Below are 23891 nucleotides of genomic sequence, written 5' to 3' on the forward strand. Positions count from 1 at the left end.
CGACAGCCGACATCGCATTTTCGGCCGAACAGAATCTGTCGTGCAGGCATTAAAATTTTTGTTGGCCAACACCAGAACGGCCGATTGTTCGCCAGTCAGTACAGAATTCGGCTGACAATCAGCAGATTTGCAAGACTGAGCATGCTCAGAAAAGAAAAAACACACGGAAAGTTAACCATCACATGACATCACTTCTGCAGTCGTCTGTTGTTGGCCGACAAAATTCGTGTGCAGTCTTTTGCAGTTTTCAACAGACAGGACAGCCCTGGACAAAAGACGGCCGATCGGTCGGCCGACGATCAGTACGTGTGTACGAGGCATTAGTCTAAATGAAAAAGCCACTTTGTGCTCATGCTGAGATTATTGAAAGCATTTCTTATGTGTGTTGACTTGTAAGAAACTTTGATCATGGATGGCCAGCCAAACACTCATTCATTAGTGAACTGGTGATTTTGGTTTAGGAACCAACAGACCCAATTAATTACTTTGCTGGGCGTTTCCTATACTGGGTGGGTGTAGTTTAACCAAGGTTATATAAAGGGATGTATGAGATCATATCATTTGGCCTGTGGAAGGGCCACAGGTCTTTATGTCCGAATTTGCTTTTGGGGTGGGGGTTTGCTGGCATGCCTAAAGATCCATATTGCAGTAAGTGTATTCTGTTGGATGAATACTTTTCATGCTCTAACTGTTTGGTATAGTTTTTGCAAAGTGTGTCTTTATGTACTCTATACATGTTTTTTTTTTATTTTCATGCCTCTGTGTAGCTGTATGTTCTACTGATTTGATGGTATTTAAATGAAAAGGCAGGCTCATGCAAACAATTAACATAAAAGTATGTTGGGTATGTTTTATGCTTAATACTAAGGTGTCTACAACTTATTTTGCTTGACTTTTGGATATTGTAAGCTCTATCTATCCATCATATGTTGTATATTTGCACTGTAATTTGAATAAAAATTACTTGATTTGGGGGTTTTGGGGGGGGCATTGCACATTTCACATTTCACATTTCACATGTTTGCTTGAGTGATTACTGATGTTTTATACATGTTCAATAAAGCTTATTCATTTGTACACAGCTCCTGGTTTTTTGTTTTCTTTTCTTCATATTTGTCTAGATGTAATTCAGATATCTTTTGTGTCTGTCGAATGTAATCCATTTCTTGTATTTTTTGTGTGTGTGCAATGGCAGTACAGTATGAACTTGGGTAGGGTTTCTCCATTTACTCCAGCGAAGTGTGTGTGTGTGTGTGTTGGTGTGTGGGGTGGTGTGTGTGTGTGTGTGGGGTGGTGTGTGTGTGTGTGTGTGTGTGTGGGGTGGTGTGTGTGTGTGTGGGGTGGTGTGTGTGTGTGTGGGGTGGTGTGTGTGTGTGTGTGTGTGGGGTGGTGTGTGTGTGTGTGTGGGGTGGTGTGTGTGTGTGTGTGGGGTGGTGTGTGTGTGTGTGTGGGGTGGTGTGTGTGTGTGTGTGGGGTGGTGTGTGTGTGTGTGTGGGGTGGTGTGTGTGTGTGTGTGTGTGTGTGGGGTGGTGTGTGTGGGGTGGTGTGTGTGGGGTGGTGTGTGTGTGGGGTGGTGTGTGTGTGGGGTGGTGTGTGTGTGTGGGGTGGTGTGTGTGTGTGGGGTGGTGTGTGTGTGTGGGGTGGTGTGTGTGTGTGGGGTGGTGTGTGTGTGTGGGGTTGTGTGTGTGTGGGGTTGTGTGTGTGTGGGGTGGTGTGTGTGTGTGTGTGTGTGTGTGTGGGGTGGTGTGTGTGTGTGTGTGTGGGGTGGTGTGTGTGTGTGGGGTGGTGTGTGTGTGTGTGTGGGGTGGTGTGTGTGTGTGTGTGTGTGTGTGTGTGTGTGTGTGTGTGTGTGTGGGGTGGTGTGTGTGTGTGTGTGTGTGTGTGTGGGGTGGTGTGTGTGTGGGGTGGTGTGTGTGTGGGGTGGTGTGTGTGTGTGGGGTGGTGTGTGTGTGGGGTGGTGTGTGTGTGGGGTTGTGTGTGTGTGTGGGGTTGTGTGTGTGTGTGGGGTGGTGTGTGTGTGTGTGTGTGTGTGGGGTGGTGTGTGTGTGTGTGTGGGGTGGTGTGTGTGTGTGTGTGTGTGTGTGTGGTGGTGTGTGTGTGTGGTGTGGGGTTGTGTGTGTGTGTGTGTGTGTGTGTGGGGTGGTGTGTGGGGTGGTGGTGTGTGTGGGGTGGTGTGTGTGTGTGTGTGGGGTGGGGGGGGTGGTGTGTGTGTGTGGGGGGGGGTGGTGTGGGGGGGCTAAATTGTAAAAAAAATTAAAGTGTTTATGTATATATTTAGCTAAAAATATATAAATTAAGGAATAATACAAAATTTCCATTCAGTCGCTGTGGATGAATGTAACCAAAACATTTAATAAAAAAATCACTAAAAATTATTACTAAATAAAAGATTGCTACAGCGCTCACTCACCTTTTTAGTTGGCTTAGGTCAGTGATGAACCTTGGCAACACAGGTGTTTTGTAACATTTCCCATGATGCTCACCTACACTGCAGAGTACATGAGCATTTTGGGAAATGTAGGGCAAAAACATCTTGGGGGGGGGGGGTTAAGGGTTACCATCACTGGCCTAGGTAAAACATTTCCAATACATTTTAGTTGTCTGTGTGCGCCATTTTTAAAATAAAGCAAAATCTCTTTACAATAAATTGCAAATGGCACCTTGGCGTTCGCCCTGGACCAGAAATGACACCAAATTGGCTTGCACACATTCCAGCAAGTGGTCACAATCAACTGGCTAATCATGGTGAGGGCCACTTTCAGCTGTGAAGAAATGGCATTCATATGCAAAGTAAGTGTGTGTGTGTGGGGGGGGGGGTCTGTGCTTGTAATCAGAGCATTGATTACCAGTGCAGACCCTTGGGGGATGCCACTAGAGCCACCAGGGATGCCCACCCATGCCACCATTGATGCCAATCAGTGCTCAGGGAACCTGTTAGTGCCCTCCTCATCAGTGCTGCCCATCATTACCATCTTTCAGTGCTGCCCACCAGTGCCAATCATTGCCCATCAGTGCCACCTATCAATGCCCATCAATGCTGCATATCAGTGCCACCTATCTATCTATCAGTGCTGCATATTAGTGTCTCATCAGTGCCTGCCAGCGCAGCCTCATCAATGCTCGTCAGTGCAACAAAAAACATATTGATTTACCAAATTTTATTACATAAACAAAAACACATTATTTTAGGGGTCAAACATTTAGGTCTTCTTTTTGCCAATAGAAAAAAAACCTTGCAGTGATCAAATACCACCAAAAGAAAGCACTATTTTTTATGAAAATACTGTCATACATTTGTGTTAGGTACAGGGTTGCATGACCGCACAATTGTCATTCAAAATGCAACAGTATAAAAAGCTGAAAATTGGCCTGGGCAGGAAGGGGTGTAACTGCCCTGTAAGGAAGTGGTTAACTATTGAAACATGGGAATAAATATTCCAGGGGTAATCATGCTCAGCTCAATGGTTTAGTGGTTAGTGTTCCTGGCTATAAACACTGAGAGCATGAGTTCAAATCCCAAGTGTGCCATCACCTTCTTAAATTTTAGACAGCTATAAATAAATACTGAAACTTGGCAAATGCATAATTGCACCCTGCACATATGCATGTTTGTTTCTTGAATATACAAGGCCATTGACATGCAATTTTAGGTGATGTAGCCAATGTATTACTATGTGGCCAAAAAAAAATTATGGCACACAGGGTGTTATCATGGTTGGGCCTTGAACTCATGACCTAGCAATCATTGGCTGTGAGCTTAGCCCACTACACCAAAGTGCTGAATACAATCAGATATGCCTGAAAGTTTCAGATGAATAAAGAATGAAGACTGCTAATTAGACAGCTGTGTAGTCTGCTATTAGAAAATCTAAAGGTTAAAACACATAAGATACATAACTATACCTTAAAATTAAAATAAACCATAATAAATGACATTGCTGTGTAATAGTGATTCAGAATAGACAAATTTCCTTTTATGAAAAACACAAAGGGAATTTGGCTAACTCCAAACTCAAATTCAGCCTAAGTTAACTCCAAACCCGAATTCAGTCTAAGTTAACTCCAACTCCGAATTCATTAAAGCATCTAGTTGATGGTTTAACTCCAGCCACTTACCTAATTAGGATGCAATGAGTTTAGGCTGGAGTTATTTCTGGAGAAGTGAGCAGCTCTACTCCAAACTTATACTGAATTAGGCCCTTAGTGTCTAGGGGGTGTAAAAAGTACCTGTGAAGTTTCAGCTCTGTAGCATGTCCAGAACCAGAAAAAAAGATAATTTTTCAGTAGAGCAGGGATGGTGGGAACCCCTTTTACACCTATATGATCTTTTTTTCTGGTTCTGGACATGCTACAGAGCTGAAACTTCACAGGTACGCTTTTTAGACCCCCCAGACAATAAATACAAAGAATTTTTTTTTTTTAAGTTTTTTTTTTTAATTTTTCCAATAATTGGCTCTCTATCAAAAATGACAATTTTTAAGAACTTTTTTGTGTGATTTAGTGTCTAGGGGGTCTAAAAAGTGTACCTGTGAAGAGTGTACCTGTGAAGTTTCAGCTCTGTAGCATGTCCAGAACCAGAAAAAAAGATCATTTTTCAGTAGAGCAGGGATGGTGGGAACCCCTTTTACACCTATATGATCTTTTTTTTCTGGTTCTGGACATGCTACAGAGCTGAAACTTAACAGGTACGCTTTTTAGACCCCCCCAGACACTAATCCAAAAAAAGTCATGCCTGCCACCGTATATATCAGTGGTGGGTGGGCAGTGGCACTGCAGTGGGCACAGTACACTCTGTGGACCTGACAGTCACTGGCACCCAGGCAACTGCAATTATAAAAAAAAAAATATTTTTACTTTGCAAGCTGCTGTGCCACCGTATATATATCAGTGGTGGGTGGGCACGCAGTGGCACTACAGTGGGCACAGTACACTCTGTGGACCTGACAGTCACTGGCAGCCCAGGCAACTGCAATAATAAAAAATATTTTTTTTTTATCAATTTGCAACAAGATGCTGTACCACCGTATATATATATCAGTGGTGGGCAGTGCACTGCAGTGGGTACAGTGCACTCTGTGGACCTGACACAGCACTCACTGCAATTATGACAGAGGAAAAAAAAAATATTTTTTAAAATGCAAGGTACTGTGCCTGTGCCACCCGAAATGAGTGTGGTGTGCACACAGTACAGTCTGTGGTGGGTCTGTGGCCTCTCACACACAGCGGGCAGGCAACTGCAGTGTACAATAGATTATATATATATATATAAAGAAAAAACTCAATTACCAGCCCTTAAAAGGGCTTTTGGGGACACTAGATTATATATATATATATATATATATATATATAAAAAAAAATTACACAAATACCAGCCCTTAGAAGGGCTTTTTGGGGTGCTGTCAGGATGCTGTCCTTACAGCAGTAGTGGACCAAGAACACTGACTAGCAAGACCAGGAACACTGACTAGCAACTGTCCCTAGCTATTAACAGCAGCAGCAACACTCTCCCTGCTCTCACTAACACACTGCTTCAGAATGATCTAAGATGGATGCTGCCCTTGCTTATTTATAGGAGGTGGGAGGGTGTGGGAGGGAGGTATGCTGATTGGCTGGAAATGTGCCTGCTGACTGTGAAGTTCAGGGTCAAAGTTTGCCTCAATGATGTATTATAGGGGGCGGACCGAACATCGCATATGTTCGCCCGCAGCGGCGAACGCGAACATGCTAAGTTCGCCGGGAACTGTCCGCCGGCGAACAGTTCGGTACATCTCTACTCTTAAATTCCGAATGGTGCATCCAACATACTGCAATTGACAAACACTACATTCTATGATATAAATGACCATTTTAGAATTGCAGTTAATAGAATGCCTAAGTGAATAAGACTCTCCTGTAGAAAAGGAGATAACGTTTTTACTTTTTTTTTTATGTCTTGCACATTGTTTACATGTGAGAAAGCCACATGGATATGATCCCACAGTCTTCAACCAAGAATGAGATGTTCGAGGACTGTGGGAACCAAAAAGTGAAGGTGATAACAGTTCCTAAAGTGGGAACTCTCCTACTGGAAAACGACAACCTTGCTGTAAAATGTTGTACAGTGCGTTATCTTTATATAAAATGGGAAGGCAACGTTTGACAATTTTCACTATCTGATCATATTGTGCTGAATATGATGTTACAAAATGTATGCCTTTTTTGTTTCTGCGAGAACGTTTTCCCTCTTCAAAGACCGGGTTAAAGCGGAGTTCCGGGCACAGAAGTCATTTTTCACTGAACATACCCCCGGGACAGTCAGGGCTAGCACATTCCACAATGGCTAGCCTCTGATCTGTCCCGGTTCGCACTTACCTTTTAGAAGAAATACTTACTTATAAAATTTCTTCCACAGCGTTTCCATCTCTCTTGTGGGCAGCTGAAGCCGGCGCGGTCCTCTTCTGTGTCTTCTTCCGCGTCTTCTTGTCCCAGAATGCGCCTGCACCGGTCCCTCTCGTCACTTCTGGTGTGGCGCCGCATTCCTCCACAGCTTCTGGGCATGCCCAGAAGCTGTTTAGCAGGGGAATGCGGCGTCGCCCGGAAGTGACGAGCGGGGCCGGTGCCGTCGCATTGATTCCTGGGAGCGATGACGTTCAGCTCCCAGGAATCATCGCGAAGGAGGAAGTGACGGGTGAGCCGCGGCGCTGAGGGAGGAAGTACTCTGAGGTGAGTATTTACGATCTTCATTTACAAGGTGAGTAAACAAAAAAAAAAAACACCTAACTATCCAATTCCTTTTCAGGTGATGTCTAACTAGCGGAGGGGCACAAAAAAAAAAAATATCGATTTTGTGCCCGGAACTCTGCTTTAATTAACATATTACGTTCTTTCTCATTGGCTAATCGATTACCTCTATTTATCAACTCTTCACTATAATTACGTTCTTTTAATCTATCTGATATAATCCTGCATTCTTGTAGGTAATCTTTGTCCTGGGAACAATTTATTTTTGCCCTGGTGAACTCTCCTATGGGTAATGCCCGCACAGTGTGTGGAGGATGCCAGCTATTGGCCAGAAACAACGAGTTCCCAGCACTTTCTTTTCTGAACGTTTTGGTATTTACTGTGCCGTCCTCCTTGTTACCTGTCAAAAGAACATCCAAATAAGCAATTTGGACTGGATGAAAGTTATGTGTGAATTCTAAATTCAGATAGTTAGAATTTAAGTAGCTCATAAAACAAATCAATCATATCGATTGGGCCCCTCGACACGAGGATCAGGTCATCTATAAAAACGTGAGTACCATTCAATCTGAACCCTGTATGGATTGCTGTGAGAGAAAAGAAAATTTTCTTCCCACCACCCCATGTAAAAATTGGCCAAAGATGGAGAAAACTTGGAACCCATTGTTCCCCCCCTGACATTGCAAATAATATTAGGAGTCAAACATGAAGAAATTATTTTGGAATAAAAATTCTATGACCATCAAAATGAATTCACACAATTCTGAGCTGTACTACTTACTATACCGTGTAAGATGATGTTGAACCGCTATGAGCGCTAAATGATGGGGTATACATGAATATAAAGATTTTACATCGATCGTATTCCGACAATAGGCAGAAGACCAATTGATTTCATGTATATGACCCAAAAGATGCCCAGTATCTCTCAAATAACCTGGCAAACGTTTGACTAAGGGCTGCAGGTGTTCGTTCACCCATTCGCTAAGTCTCGCCAATAAGGAACCAATACCTGCCACTATGGGGCGTCCCTGGACTGGAGATTGATCCTTATGGATTTTTGGAAGATGGTGGAATATGGGTATTGTAGGCTTTTCAATGAATATGAAATCAGCAATCTTTTGATCTATTACGCCCATATCTTTACCATCGTCCAAAAGTTGTAACAATTTCTTCTGAGCAATGCCAGTAGGATCAGAGTTAAGTACTCTGTATGTACTTGTATCGCTCAGTTGCCTGAGAGCCTCCAACCTGTAATTTTCAACATCCAGCACCACAACCACCCCTCCCTTATTATAATATCTTCTCTCTTTTTTAAACATTGTAATGCCTCATACTCTGCTTTAGTCAAATTAAAACGGGCAGGATGCAGTTTAGTTGATTCTTTTAATTCATTTAATTCCCTTTCAATAATGCTCTGAAATATATCCACAACTTCATTCCTGGCCTGGATAGGGTAAAAGTATCTCCCATGGAGATGGCATTCTTCTCAATACCATATAGCCCTTTCCCAGACTCAGATTGAAGTGATTCTAAAGTTGATAACCCAATTAAATGATTAAACAAAAAAGGACGAACGATTTTCTGGTTGGGGTGTGTGTGGTGTATCTCTTCCTCTGTCTCCTGGAAAAAGTGTTTTTTCCAACATAAGATTACGGACAAATTGATTAACATCCAGCATTGTAGACAAAACATTAAAATGATATGTGGGGGCAAAAGATAAACCTTTTGATAATACGGAAAGTTCACCATCAGACAAAGTCACAGATGACAAGTTAAGTACATTGACTGTACCTGCTGTATTCCTTATTTCCCCTGTCTTTTGGGATATTTCCTGTATCTTTGTTTCTCTGTTTTTCCTTCCATGTCTTGTTCTTTTTTTCTTCCTTTTTGGTGCTGTTTGCTGCCCTTTTGAGTTTTTTTGAAGATTTGACAGGGGAATTCTGTCTTGAGAAGACCGATCCAACTGAACTGTGAGATGTGTTCAGTGATCGTGATTCACCTGTGTCTGAGCATTCTTATTGAGTATCCAAGATGTCTGGTGAGCTGAAATTAACCCTTTTTTTAGTTGCTAAACCCGATCTGTTCTTTAAAATAGATCTCGGTCTTCTGCGATCATGATGTACATAAACTGTACCCTCCTCATAGTCCTTAAGAAATTTAGACCTTTTTGTATCCACAATTTCCATTTCCAAATTCTTTATGTTTGTTTGGAGGTCTAGATTCAGGAGATCATATGAGGCTAGAGAGCTGAACTGGTTAATGGAATTTTTTAAAGAAGCAATGTCCTGATTCACTTCCAGTAATGCTTGCTCTTCATAAGTCTTTTAGAACAGTCAGACAATATGTCATTCCACTCCATCTGAAACTGTTCTGAATAAACCATTGATGGTATCTTTTTAATCCTTAATCCTCTTGGTATCATATTCTCATTAATGTATTTCTGCAAACCTATGTGATCCCACCAGACTCTCATTTCTTTTCGCATCACATACTTCAATTTCTCAAATGCTGACTTGCAAGAGGGTTCAGAAAAAGTTAGTGAACATTTAAAATTTCCTCTCTCTATACATGGTCCAGGTTTCAAAATTAGGCCCTGTTCACACTGGCATTAGAAACAGGCATATGGGTATGTTTTTGCAGCTTCCCAAATGCCTAGTAATGCAGCCTACAACAATTAATATGGACAGTGGACCGAGCTGTTTACATTTGGAAAACATAAAGCATTTTCATCACTTTTTGTTGCTGTGATGCAAAAATGAAGCCACATGTTCAGACTGGAAGGAATTGTGCATGTCAACTCCTTGCTTTTAAGTCTATGGTAATTTGCTGTAGATATACAAAACTCACCCAAGCTCTACTGTCATATGAACAGTGTTAAGAAAGAGTGCCAGTGCTCAGGCTAGAAAGTCCATTGCAGATAAATCCAACAAAAAGTCCGCAACTTGGTGCTTCTTCTTAAAACAGGCTTTTATTAATGCGCAACAGCAACAACAATGTCCATTAATGCTAACGCGTTTCGGCCTCAGCCTTCCTCATAGCATACATGGTAGAATAATAAACCACATATATATGTTTCCTAAAGCAACCACTCCCATTAACTGGGGTGGATTGCCAAATTAAAATCCTAAATGGTATACAATGAAAACCATGTGAGGGTTGTGGCTTGGCATGCGGGAGAGATTGACGCTCAGTGAAGGAGCTCCATGAGCATGAGCCATGCAGCTCTCATTCTACTCTACAGCACCCTTTAATGCAATATGGGCAGAATTTCTAAAGCAAGCACCCACAGCAAACATCAGCACTCAGGGGGCTCTTCTGCCGGCAAGACTATACCTGATTTATTCAGGTCACAGGCACAGGGGAGACGGCAGTCCCCAAGATGGCGCGGGCAGCGGACCACGAGGAGGAGGAGGAGGACTTTGAGGTGGATTCCCCTGGCTGCTTCAGAGGACATGGTAGGAGATGTTACCCAGTCTGACCACCCTCTAACCTTTAACCACTTGCCGACCGGTCACGTTGACCGTACTGCGGCAAAGTGTCTCGATATCGTCGCTGGACTCCTCCCCTTGTGGGTGGCGCACACGCGCCGCCGGGGGCTCGCTCCTGCTGTTTTCAGTCACAGCGGGAGTCGGGCCAGGGGAGGAGTGGCGGTGATCACCGCCGCTCTTCCCCGATCGTCGGGGATCGAGTGTGGAAATCGGCCCACTTGTGTAAACAAAGCGGGCGGATCTCCTAAGTGACATTCAGGGACAGATTGCAGGATTCAGCATAGCTGAACCTGCGATCTGTGCCTGTGTCACATAGTCCCCTCCCCCCCAAACACGTTAGTAAGCACCAGGCATACATTAACCCCTTGATCACCAATAAAAGTTAACCCCTTCCCTGCCAGTGTCATTTTTACAGTAACAGTGCATATTTATAGCACTGATTACTGTAGTAATATCACTGGTACCCCCAAAAGTGTAAAAAATGTCAGTCAAGGGTCCAATCTGTCCGCCGCAATGTCGCAGTCCCACAAAAAAATCGCAGATCGCCGCCAGATCGCCGCCATTACTAGTTAAAAAAAAACAAGAAAAATTACATAAATTTCCCGTAGTTAGTAGCAGCAATAACTTTTGCGCAAACCAATCAAAATACGCTTATTGTGATTTTTTTTTACCAAAAATATGTAGCAGAAAAAAAAATGGCCTAAAATGTTAAAAAATTTTGATTTTTACATTTTTTTGGGGGGAATTTCATATAAAAAATGTGAAAAATATTGTTATTTTTTCAAAATTGTTGCTCTTTTTTTGTTTATAGCGCACAAAGTGAAAATCACACAGGTGATCAAATACAACCAAAAGAAAGCTTTATTTGTGGGGAAAAAAAGGACACATCAATTTTATTTGGGTACAGTGTCGCACGACCGTGCAATTGTCCGTTAAATTAACGCAGTGCCAAATCACAAAATATGGCCTGGTCAGGAATGGGGTAAAATCTTCCGGTCTTAAAGCGGTTAAAAATAAACTCAAAGACATGTAGCTAAATACATTTTGGCCTAAATATATGACAAAAATTTAATATATTGGATATTTTTTAACTGTCAAAGTAGAAAAATATTGTTATTTTTTCGAAATTTTCACATTTTTTATTAATATCGCAAAAAATAAAAAGCGCAGAGGTGATCAAATACCACCAAAAGAAAGCTCTGTTTGTGGGAAAAAAAGGACCTAAATTTCGTTTGGGTACGGCGTTGCATGACCGCGCAATTGTCCGTTAAATTCGCACAGTGCCAAATCGCAAAAAGTGGCCTGGACGTAAGACAGCAAAATCCTCTGGTGGTAAAGTGGTTAATGATATGACTGCTATCACTTCTGACATTAAAGGATCCTTTTTGGCAGCTATAACAGACCTAAAGACAGACATCATCAGATTGACAGAGCAAATGGCTGCAGGAGAGAGGGCTGGGAAGTACAGAGAGAAGACAATAAAAAGGCTGGAAGAGGTTACCCCGACCCATTCTAATCATCTGATTGCCATGAACCGACAATTGGAGGATTTAGACAATAAGGGCAGACGGAATAATATCAGACTTAGGGGTATTTCGGAATCGATTGAGAGCGATCAGATCAGGACTGTATTAAGCTCCATCTTTAATGGCCTACTTGAAAGACTGGCAGAATCACCCATTGAATTTGATAGAGCTCACAGGGCCCTCAGGCCAAGAGCCCCCAATACAGCACCTCCCAGGGACATTATATGCTGTTTAACAAGCCATCTTCTGAAAGAAGAAATCCCGTATAAGGCTAGGCAAAATGATCGAGTCATTTGTAATGACCAACCTATCCAGCTTTTCCAGGATCTTTTACCCATCACCCTGAAGAACAGACGGGCTGTTAAACCTATTTTAGAAGTCCTAAGAGGTAAAAATATTCTGTACAGGTGGAAGTTCCCTTTTGCTGTACAGGCCACCTTTAATTGAATACAGTTTCTGCTGTGGACATCTGAGGATTTACCTACATTTTGTGCAAATCTACAGATTGATTTGATCGCTTTACCGGAATGGTATAAGGAGTTTCAGTTACCCCCTCCGGTACCAACCACTTCCACGGCCTCAGGATCATCCCATCATAGATCCCCACTCCAGAAAGGGGGAAAAAAAACAGAAACAACGTGACTTGAATAATTTGTTTGTTTCTCCCCCTAAAACTCCCAGGACCAGGGAACATAAGTAGTCTGATTATTGTGCCATTGGGCATTCAACTGCCTTGTTCTCTCTACATGCCCTGCTGTATATTCTTAAGTTTTCAATCCATTTAAATTGCTACCCTAACAATTCTACAGCAAGTTTTCTCCTTATGCTATGCTATCTTTTGATCACTAGATGGCAGCAAAACCCTATCCTTGTTACGCATTACACATGCAAGTTCCATTTTCATGCAATGTTGTCATTAGATCACTGGATGGCAATGAATATCTATCCGTATTATGCTGGCAAGTTTTCTCAACGTGTGACATTTATACTTGTCCACTAGAGGGTGACGATCTACCAACCCAACATGCTATTTCAAACTGTCAGTCAATAACTTTTTTTGTTGACAAATGGTCATGGAATTTTGGACAACTCGGGTCCATATACCCTTTTCATATCTGCTGTCTCTGTTTGAAATATATCTTTGGAATACTATAAATGTCTCATCTATCAGAATTGTACTATGTTCTACTACCCTTCATTAGATTACGACTTGTCAGCTCCCGCACCATTCCTGAGTTGTCATCCAGAGGAATGGGGCATCCAAGGCCATCCTAATACTGTTATTTTCCTGCATGCTCTGACTATATTCACTAAGAATGAATAGTTGTGTCTCACATTCTTCTCTTACACACCTAGTTCCGTTCCAGCAGAACATGGCGGTACTAGCAGACTTTGGCTGGGAGTAAGTACTGGATGGTCATCAGACTTTTCGGAATGGACAATACCTTGATATGGAGGTACTGTGAAACAGACCAATGGAAGGGAAGTGAGACTCTTTTAGTTAGCGGATCCCTTAACTGTTTTTCTCCATGTTAGGATTGAACATCTGCTCTCTGATGAGAGTTGGACTCACTTGGCCCAATTCACTCAAGTTTTTGATCTGTGACAGTGTCCTCACTCCCCTAGTTTGCTGAAGCAGTGGGGGATATGATGACCCAGAAGTTTCACATAGTTTACCTGCAAAAAATACGGCCCCTGTACTGTTTTCACCTCCTTAGTGATGGCCTACCTTAATTGCTTTATAATACTGACTTTGTGAAACATCAATCTCTATGGGTGCTAACTGTTTGATATCGTTGATATTTTCTGGGTAAATTAGAAATGGAGATGGAACTGGTGTCCGTGTGTTTGGGGGCCGCTGGTGCATGGGTTCGCCTTTCACCCCCTTGGGGGGCTCTGGCGAGCTGGTGGACCTCCTGGACATGGAGCTCAGAAGAGGTTGGGGCAGGGTCATGACCTTGCCCCACATTCACTAGTTACTCACTGAACTACCCTTTTAACATTGGTAAATTTAAGATGGTATGTCACCATGAAAATGATTTAATAGGGAACTTCCAAAGTTGTTGAAGGTTGCCTCGAAAGACAATACTGTTATTATGTACGGTCTACATGTGTGAGTGCCTTTTTTGATTTTTTGGTTGCTTAGATACACACACATTCACTTAGGTGATTACTTGCTATATTTTAGGCCGTTATTCAGTACAGATCTCTTAAGTTATTTTATTGGGAGACTGTACTGCTCTTGACTCGTAATTAGTTTGTTTTTTCCACACATTTTCGCTTCGGGTGGACATTTTCCCCAGCATGCACTTCCACCAAGGAATCGGGGGGCTACACGAACCCCGCTTGTAAGGCCGAACTAAATAATACACCTCAGGAAGTGCCGCCATGGCTAACAGAGGATAGACTTAGAGCTAAACTAGAGAAACTTAACATAAATAAATCCCCGGGACCGGATGGCTTGCACCCAAGGGTTCTTAATGAGCTCAGCCAGGTGATTGCCAGACCATTATTCTTGATCTTTAAGGATAGTTTACAGACGGGTATGGTGCCAGCTGATTGGAAAAAGCCAACGTGGTACCAATATTTAAAAAGGGGCTGAGATATATCCCGGGTAACTATAGGCCGGTCAGCCTAACATCAGTAGTCTGCAAAATTTTGGAGGGGATGATAAGGGACCACATACAAGACTTTAGTAATGAAAACGGTATTATAAGTAGTAATCAGCATGGATTCATGAAAAATCGTTCATGCCAAACCAATCTATTAACCTTCTACAATGAAGTGAGCTGCCACTTAGATAAAGGTAAGCCTGTGGATATGGTGTATCTGGACTTTGCAAAGGCCTTTGACACCGTTCCCCACAAACGCTTACTGTACAAACTAAGGAAGGTAGGTATGGACCATAAGGTGAGTACCTGGATAGAGAACTGGCTCCAGGGGAGAGTACAGAGGGTGGTGATTAATGGGGAGTACTCGGATTGGGCGGGAGTGGAAAGTGGGGTCCCCCAGGGTTGGTTCTGTCCTGGGACCAATCCTGTTTAATTTATTCATAAATGATCTAGAGGAGGGGATATCTAGTACAATCTCAGTATTTGCAGATGATACTAAATTAGGCATGCCAATATCTTCTATGCAGGATGTGGAAACCTTGCAAGCGGACCTGAACAAAATAACGGGGTGGGCAACTACATGGCAGATGAGATTTAATGTAGAAAAATGTAAAGTAATGCACTTGGGGGCCAGAAACCAGAAAGCAAGCTACTCACTAGGGGGGGAACCTCTGGGTGAGTCTAGGATGGAAAGGGACCTGGGGGTACTGGTAGACAACAGGCTTGGCAGTGGCATGCAATGCCAAGCCGCCGCAAGCAAAGCCAACAGAATACTGGGTTGTATAAAAAAGGGGATTTACTCCAGAAATAAAGAGATTATTCTTCCACTCTACAAGACTCTGGTCCGGCCACATCTGGAGTATGCTGTCCAGTTCTGGGCACCGGTCCTCAGGAAGGATGTGCTGGAACTGGAGAAAGTCCAGAGAAGGGCAACAAAAATAATTAGGGGAATGGAGGACATCAGCTATGAGGAAAGACTACAAGCACTGAACCTATTCTCTCTGGAGAAGAGACGATTGAGGGGGGATATGATATCAATGTACAAATACTGTACTGGCGACCCTAGCATAAGGAACAAACTATTCAGAGAAAGGAGATACAATAAGACACGTGGCCACTCACTAAAACTTGAGGAAAGGCGGTTTAACCTTAAAGTGCGTAAGGGGTTCTTCAATGTAAGAGCGGTAAGGATGTGGAATTCTCTTCCACATGCAGTCGTATCAGCGGGGAGCATTGATAGTTTCAAAAAACTATTGGATGGACACCTTAAAGACCACAACATACAGGGGTATACAATGTACGGTTAAAAGCAAACACACACACACATCATAGGTTGAACTGGATGGACTTATGTCTTTTTTCAACCTCACTAACTATGTAACTATGTAACTTTCCCCAAAAGGAAATTATTATTGTGTAATAGTTACTTAGATAAATTCTGTCTATTCCTACTGGAAGTAGTGATCACAGGTGTAGCACCCTACAGGTAGGTGCTATGCAAATGTATAGTGGGCTTTGTCAGCCTTACAGCAGGACCATGATTTATTTTTGGTAGGGTGTCATGGTTTCCAGGTGTGTCTGCTGAAAGGGGAGTTTCCCCACTGGCTCTGTGAGAGGCTTCTCATATGGCAGTGGAGGAAACGCAATCAGGGATACATTCAGGCTTGTAACTACCCCAGAAGACAGATTCTTCAGCAAAGGATTCTGGGAATGGGTATAAGTTTAAGGGGAAGCATGACTCGTGGTATTTGGTGGGTAGCAGATTTCCAGAAGGGAGAGGAGGGCTGTATCTCCTCCTGTCAGAGGAGGTGGATGTCTTGGGTGCTGCTTGAGAATCCAGAGAGTGCCGAGCTGAGCTGAGAGGGATTTGGTGTTCTGAGAACCAGCAGAGAGCGAGAGGGGTCCAGTCCCAGGAAAGCCTACACAGGTCATGAGTACTGAGGATTGCCCCTGGGGGTCTGCCTAGAGTCAGTGGGGACCACTCCGGAAAAGGTTCTAGGATCCAAAGTGTCAGCTAGCTGTAAAGGGGGTACCTAGTCAGAGGACCCTGAAGTGATAGAGGGGGTACCTAGGTTGAGGACGCTGAAGTGGTAAAGGGGGCACCTGCAGTTTGGGCCCTGAAAAGTTAATGCGCTGTGTGAGTGCATCAGTTGAGAGTTGCAGCCTTACAGGAATTCACAGCAAGCTACCTCAAGCCAGGGCAAGGCTGGAAAGAGTAGTCAGTGACTTTGCAGTGCAAGCAGTGTCATATGTTCTATGTTCTACAGTCCTGGATCTACTAGACTTAAGTCAGAGTTCCAGCACAGCTTTCAGAGATACAGTATGTTCAAAGCGTCAGTAAGCATTGGCTAGCATCGGCTGGCGTCAAGACATCGCTAACGGGCATTTTTACTACAAAAGTCCCAGAATTGTACATAGTCGAGCCAAAGGAGTATCCCACTCATTCCCTTCTCCCATCCCCTAAAACTACAATAAAACAACCAAACAAAGATGCCGGAGTTGTCAATGTGTCAGTTCTCACAACCAGGGCCGCAGCTCTTATGGGCTGTAAAGGTAACCGATAACAATGGCAGACCCACATCAGGCCACAGGCCTGGAAACCTTGCTACATTTGGGGGCTCGTCCGGGATTTTGCCATTAGTTACTGGGCTAGTTGCCCCTGGCAACGGCAACAAGAAACGTCCAAAAAATCTGTTTTTGTGTCCAGAACTGTTATTCAAACACCAGGCCGGGTGTGAGACTGTAGCTGCGGGAGGCAGGGAGAGAGGGTTGAAGTTGGAAGCACACATGGAAGGATGTTTATGGCAACGCAAATGTTCTAGGAATAATTGTAATATGATGAAGACCTTCCATATGGACTATGAAATGTACTCTGCTATCAGAAGATGGAGAGCAGGGGGTAAAAGTGTCAGTGTGTATGAATGCTGCAACTGCTTAACAGTGAGGAGTCCCAGGGTGGGCAGTGAAGATGGCGTCAGGGGTCCCAGGGAGGACAGAGAAGAGGACACCGGAGGTCCTGGTGAGGAAAGTGAAGATGGAGGCCAGGAGCACGGGAAGAGAGGTGCCAGGGGCATGGCGATTGTGCAAGCTATGTGGAAGGATGTTGACCGTGCATTTGACAGCGGGACATTTATTCTGTATAGTTGCTGCACTTATACTGTGGGGATCGTAGTCGGCCATGCCGAGATGGGCAGTGGGGCTAGTCCTGGAGCCAGTATGGAAAATAAGGATTGCACGTGTGTGGCAAGGAAGAAAAGTATCGGCCGTGCGACTGACAGCGCAATTCTTCTCTTGCCGAGCAAGAAGGGACAGCTGGCTTCAGTGAAGAAAAGAGGAACGGCTGCACTCCAGATGAGGTCAAAATCCAGATTTATTGACTGGATATCCCAGTGTGGCAAATGGTGGCAAGGTAGATGCGTTTCACACACTACAATTTGTGCTTAATCATTACAAAGAAAAATGGGTATAACATCTCAATATATACACACACAAGAATTCAATTATCAATTAATAACAGGTGGTACAAATGAAGAGGTAAACCATTTTCCTAATTGCAAGCGATGCATGTGAACCCATTAAAACATCTAAATGTCAGTAGTAAATAATAATGTGGGTAATGTGGATACAAGAACATTTTATATAAAATAATTTTTATATATAAAAAAAGGAAAAATTAATACATATATGTTAGAGAATATATATATATATATATATATATATATATATATATATATATATATAAATCAAAAACATATAAATATATATGTGAAAATTATGTATAAAGATATAACTATTAAGTGGATAATAAATATAATTATGTGTACCAAAAAAAAACTGAAAATATGACATGAAAAATATATTGAAAGATAAATGAAAAATAAATATGCATATTAATACCTGTAAAGCTCATTTGTATAAATGTAAAAAATCTTTAGGAAAGACAGGTATATTAAAAAAAAATATATACATATGTATATTAGGTGTATGGGTGAAAGAGAAATGAATCGCATAACATACAAAAACCAGAAATTATGTGATACAATAAAAACAATTTGAATAATAAAATGATTTGAACATGAATGGGCACATATATACTTGCATATACATATCATAAATGTGCTCCATTATAACAGGTCATACAAAATGTATAAAATCGGCCAACCCCCCATAAAAACAACATATATATATATATAGATACGGGGTGGCCGAAAAAATACAACATCAGGAAGGCCAAGGATAAAGCGTATCAAAACATAATTGTAAATGCAAGGCAAGACAAGACACCAGACAAGTCAAGTGGAGCTTTAACGAATCATAAAAGTATAGAGCCCGATTTTTTTATACAAAAATATATAAAGTAAGCCAAATAATATATGTGCATTGGCTATATCATATTATAAATATAATAAAAACTGGCAATCTAGCGTTGGAACTATCTCACACCTAAAGATCGGGTCCCCAGATGTAGGTGCATCCCGAACTTTTGAGCACTATTATGCCCCTAAAACACACATGGAAGGGGCTAGAGGGCTGCAAATGGCAGCAAAATCATCTTAAGAGCATGGCAAGTGCTCTGCAAACAAATGTGGATAGGGAAATAACTTAAAAGAACATAAAAAACTAAAAAATAAAAAATAATCATCTTCTTCAATGATGTAGGAGGAGGACGAGGCCCATATGGAGTAGGAGGCTGAGTTGGCAGAGGATATGGCGGTGGATATGGCGGTGCAGGTGGAAGCGGCGGCGGCAATGGAGGAGGAGGACAAGGTGGAAAAAGCTGGTTTTGGTTTTTAATAAAGAAAAAATTTAATTCGGGTACACCCCAAAAGAGTAAGAAAGATCAAATCCAGCAATGGCTGGATAAGGCCGGTATACATGACTATTCTGCACAAGGTACGGACAAGTCCGGTGGGATCCATGCCTAGTTCATTTTAATGAACGTGAGCTTGTCCATGACGTGAGCCTGTCTGTGATAACGCCCCCAGCCATGCTAAATACCTGTTCAGATAATACACTGGCTGCAGGGCAGGCCAGCACCTCCAAGGCGTAAAGGGAAAGCTCAGGCCATGTGTCCAACTTGGACACCCAGAAGTTGAAGGGGGCAGACCCGTCATTTAGTACGTCTGGGCGTGTGCACAAATATTGCTCCACCATGTTAGTAAAATGCTGCCTCCTGATAAGATGTTCCATATCAGCTGCTGGTGCTGCTGCTTGTTGTGGCGTGCTGACAAAGCTTTTCCACATGTCGGCCATGCTAACCCTGCCTTCTGAGGTGCTGGCGGTACCCTGGCAGCGTTTACGACCTCTTCCTCTTCCCCTGCCTTGGCCTTGTGCGTCCACTGTGCCCCCGCTGTCAGATGGGAATGCCACCAGCAGCGCGTCTACCAGCGTGCGCTTTTTTGGTCCCCTAAATAGTTTTTTTATTGCAAGGCACAATTCAACAGTACACAATGGGTGTATCTCACTGTAACATATGCAGACAGGGCCGCAATCAACTTTTTTTGTCCCCTAAATCGTTTTTTTATTGCAATGCGCAATACAACCGTATGCAATGGGTGTATCTCACTGTAACATATGCAGACAGGGCCGCAATCAACTTTTTTGGTCCCCTATATAGTTTTCTTTATTGCAAGGCGCAATTCAACACGACGCAATGGGTGTATGTCACTGTAACATATGCAGACAGGGCCGCAATAACGGAATTTTTGTAAAATCTTACCTGTAAAATTCCTTTCTCTGAGTCCTCCGACAGTCGCCGCCTCTTCATATTCGTCACATATGGGGTATTAGACTTTGCTCCGAAGGAGTAGCTAGGCAACAGAATATGTTAACAATAAAGCTTTAACATATCCCACCCTCAAGGGGTGGTCCCCTCAGTCAATACCCTCCTACTTCCTGTAACCATATCTCAGTTTTAGTGGAATAGCAGTAGAGTATACATTCAAACCCCAAAAGAGGGGCGGGGGCGGCGACTGTCGGAGGACTCAGAGAAAGGAATTTTACAGGTAAGATTTTACAAAAATTCCGTTTTCTCTTACGTCCTCTGACAGTCGCCGCCTCTTCATATTCGTCACATATGGGGACGTCCCAAAGCAGTGCAAACATGAGGGGTGGGAAACGCATCCGCGCCGAAAGGCAACGCAGTCTCCACGTCAAAGAAAGGAACCTTACCAAAGGAAGGAAACCAGCTGGGCAACAGCAAAAATAAGTGCTCAACAGGAGCAACAACCCAGGAAAAGACAAAAAACCAGGGGATACAAAAAACTATCCCAACAGCCAGGAGTCCCCAACAAGGGACCCTATGGAACAGCCGCACTAAGAACCTTGCGGCCAAAGGAAGCATCCGCCGATGCCTGAACATCTACTTTGTAGAATTTTGTGAAAGTGTGCACGGTCGACCAAGTCGCCGCCTTACACACCTGGGCTACAGAAGCCCCATGACGGCAGGCCCAAGACGTACTCAGAGATCTAGTAGAGTGCGCCTTCACAGGCACAGGGGGAACCTTCCCCTGCAAGGCATAGGCCTGTTCAATGGTCTGCCTGATCCATTTGGCGATGGTAGAGGCCGAAGCCGCCATGCCCTTCCGAGGACCCTCTGGAAGAACAAACAAGGAGTCCGTCTTACGAAAAGACTCAGTCGATTTAAGGTAAACCCTTATCGCCCGAACAACATCCAGAGAGTGCAATCTCACCTCCTTTGGATGTTTAGGCTTCGTGCACAACGAAGGCAAAACAATATCCTCGTTAAGATGGAATTCCGAAACTCGTTTCGGCAGAAAAGAAGGATTAGGTCGCAAGACCACCTTATCCAAATGAACAACCAGGTACGGAGACTTGCAGGACAAAGCCGCCAGTTCCGACACTCTGCGAGCCGAAGTGATCGCCACCAAAAAGGCGACCTTTTTGGACAACATAGACAACGAGATCTCCCTGATCTGTTCAAAAGGAGCACGTTGTAACACAGATAGGACTAGATTCAAGTCCCAAGGGGGCAAAGGATCCCTCCTAGGAGGAACCAGATGCCGCACACCCTGAATAAAAGTGCCAACCAAGGAGTTGGAAGCCACGGGACGTTGAAACAGAACGGCCAGCGCAGACACCTGACCCTTTATCGTAGCCAGCGCCAAACGCTGATCGACACCCGTCTGAAGGAAAGATAGCACACGGGAAACCGAGTACGTGCGGGGTGAAAACCCCCTGGACTCACACCAGGCAAAATAGGCCTTCCAAGTACGGTAATAAACCTTTCCCGAGGAAGACTTCCTCGCGTTGATCAAGGTATGAACGACCTCTGGAGAGAGACCCTTCTCCTTCAGGACCTCGGTCTCAACAGCCAGGCCGTCAAAGCCAGCGACTGTAAAGCAGGATGGTAAATCGGTCCTTGAGACAGTAGATCGTCTCGAAGAGGCAGACGCCAGGGGGCGTCGACCGCCAGAGTCACGAGGTCTGCGTACCAGGACCGGCGAGGCCAGTCCGGTGCCACAAGAATCACCGTGCTGCGTTCCGAGTGTAACCTGCGAAGGAACCTGGACAGCAACTGAATCGGTGGAAACGCGTACATCAGCCTGTACTGATGCCACGGGGCCACTAACGCGTCCGACGCGTCTGCCCGAGGGTCGCGCGTCCTTGCCACGAACCTCTTCACCTTGTAGTTGAGGCGAGATGCGAACAGGTCCACATCTGGAAGACCCCACTTCGCGCACAACATCTGGAAGACAGCCGGATGGAGAGACCATTCCCCCTGATCCAGGGTCTGGCGACTCAGATAGTCCGCCTGCCAGTTCTCCACTCCCGGAATGTGAACCGCCGTTATCGCCGGGACATGAGTCTCGGCCCAAGACAGAATATCGGCCACTTCTCGAGCCGCTCGGGCACTCCTGGTGCCCCCTTGGTGGTTGATGTAGGCCACCGCCGTGGCATTGTCCGTCTGCACCCGAACCGGGCAGCCCTGCAGCCGGTCCGTCCAGCGATGAAGACAGAGCCTTATCGCACGTAATTCCAGAATGTTGATCGGGAGGGAAGACTCCCCCTCCGACCAGGTCCCCTGGGCGGACAGAACGCCCAGAACACCACCCCAGCCCGACAGGCTGGCATCCGTGGTGATTATCGTCCACGAGATCGGACGAAACGACTTGCCCCCGGACACCAACGGGGACTGGAGCCACCACAGAAGGTTTACCCTGGTGCGATGACTCAACGAGATCTGAAGATCCAGAGATTGAGGTCGCCCGTCCCACTTGGACAGGATCTCCGCCTGGAGACCCCGCGTGTGAAACTGCGCGAAAGGAATCGCCTCGAAGGCCGAGACCATCAATCCCAGACATCTCATACACGTCCGCAGAGACGAGTGTGGAACGTCCCTGAGGGACCTGACTTCCTCCTGAAGAGTCCTGAGTTTGTCTTCCGGCAGGAAGACCTTCGCCTGCACCGAGTCCAGTATCATTCCCAGATAGGGAAGACGAACCGACGGACTCAGAGTCGACTTTGGAACATTTATCGTCCAACCAAACTCCTGCAGAGTTTGCATTGTGACAGACAGGTCCTTCTCCAGACCCTGACTGGTCGCAGACCGAATCAGAATGTCGTCCAGATACCCCAGGACAGAAATGCCCTGGGCCCTCAATAATGCCAGAACCGGTGCAAGCACCTTGGTGAAGACTCGCGGAGCCGAGGCGAGCCCAAAGGGCAACGCCACGAACTGGTAGTGATCCTCTGCAATGGCAAATCGAAGGTATCTCTGATGACCCTCGAATATGGGGATGTGAAGGTACGCATCCTTCAAATCGATGGAGGCCATGAATTCCCCCGGAACCAGGGCAGCCACCACCGAGCGCAGGGATTCCATGCGGAACTTGCGAACCCGCACAGAGCGGTTCAGAGCTTTCAAGTCCAGAATCGGACGAACCTTGCCCTCCTTCCTGGGCACGGTGAACAGATTGGAATAAAACCCCCGAAATCTGTCCCGATGAGGCACCGGAACCACCACTCCCTGAGCCCTCAGGTCCCGCACCGCCAGGTGCAGATCCCGCAGGCGCTCTGGAGACAGTTGTAGATTTGAGGGAAAAAATCTGCTCTCCGGCCGAGAGAGAAACTCGATCTTGTAACCAGATCGAACGATTTCCAGAACCCATCTGTCCCGCACACGGGCCAACCAGGGCTGAAGAAAACCGAGCAAGCGTCCCCCCACCCCAAAACTGGGTGAGGGCGCCCCTTCAGGCCGAACTGTTATGGGCCGCAGGTCCGGATTGGCCGGACTTCTGTTTCCCAGACCAGGGCTTCTTCTGAGAGCCTTGGCCTTTGAACGGTTTGCCCTTGTAGTGCGGCCGAAAGGCACGAAAGGACCCCTGAGGGGGCCGAAAATTTGCATGCTTCTTCCCAGAAGCCCCCTTAGCCTTGGGGAAATGGGGCAAGAGAGTGCTCTTACCCCCGGTGATCCCCTTAATCAACACATCCAGGGACTCCCCAAAAAGGCGAGACCCATCATAAGGCAGATTGGCTAAGGTTTTACGTGAAGATTGGTCCACCGACCAACATTTCAACCA

Source organism: Pelophylax lessonae (assembly GCF_965119305.1).
Source record: "Pelophylax lessonae genome assembly, chromosome: 6".
In the NCBI taxonomy this organism is placed as follows: domain Eukaryota; kingdom Metazoa; phylum Chordata; class Amphibia; order Anura; family Ranidae; genus Pelophylax; species Pelophylax lessonae.